Source organism: Heterocephalus glaber, unplaced genomic scaffold, assembly GCF_053883595.1.
Source record: "Heterocephalus glaber isolate CG9 unplaced genomic scaffold, H.glaber_assembly_v1.0 deba00001504, whole genome shotgun sequence".
In the NCBI taxonomy this organism is placed as follows: Eukaryota; Metazoa; Chordata; class Mammalia; order Rodentia; family Bathyergidae; genus Heterocephalus; species Heterocephalus glaber.
In genome coordinates, this window is record NW_028258324.1 from 15810680 (window position 1) to 15811310 (window position 631).

The following is a 631-nucleotide window of genomic DNA, read 5'->3' on the forward strand; positions in this document are numbered from 1 at the left end:
GTCTTCCTAGTGAGTCTTCTCATTTCTGATTGTTTTCCATTTTCCCACGTTTCTTTATTCAAAGGCACAGGTAGCCATCATTTACACTTTAGTATGAACAGAAGACTGCTCTCCTTGTTCTATCTAAAGTAGTGAAGAGAAAAGCTTTACATCGGCTGTAGGTGGAGTAGGAATGGTCTTGGGATGAAATAATGTGTTTGTGACATGTCTGAAATCAAATCCAATAGGTAATTGGCTTTGGTTAAGGGTCATCTCATTCTAGTTTTGGGCTGAAAATCCTGTCCAACTCCATGCCATTCACAAATGATGGAGCATCTCCTTGTGTGTGGTGCAGTTAGGAAGCCATTCTCTGTTGGCCAGACCTTCTTATCTCGGCTCCCAGTACCAGGGAGCAGGTGATTCTGTGGCACGCTCTATGGTTTGGCTCTGTCTGGACATGTCATGTGGAAGGTACGTAGTACACAGATGACTGAATATCAGGGCACAGGCAGCCCAGAGCCTTGCCTGTGCCCCTGAGGAAAGGCATGCCAGATGCAACCTCAGGACTAAATTTGCAGGTGGGTGGCATCAGGAAAAGATGGCCTCAGAAGCACTGGAGAAGAAAGTGGAGTGGAAACTTCTGCAAAATAGA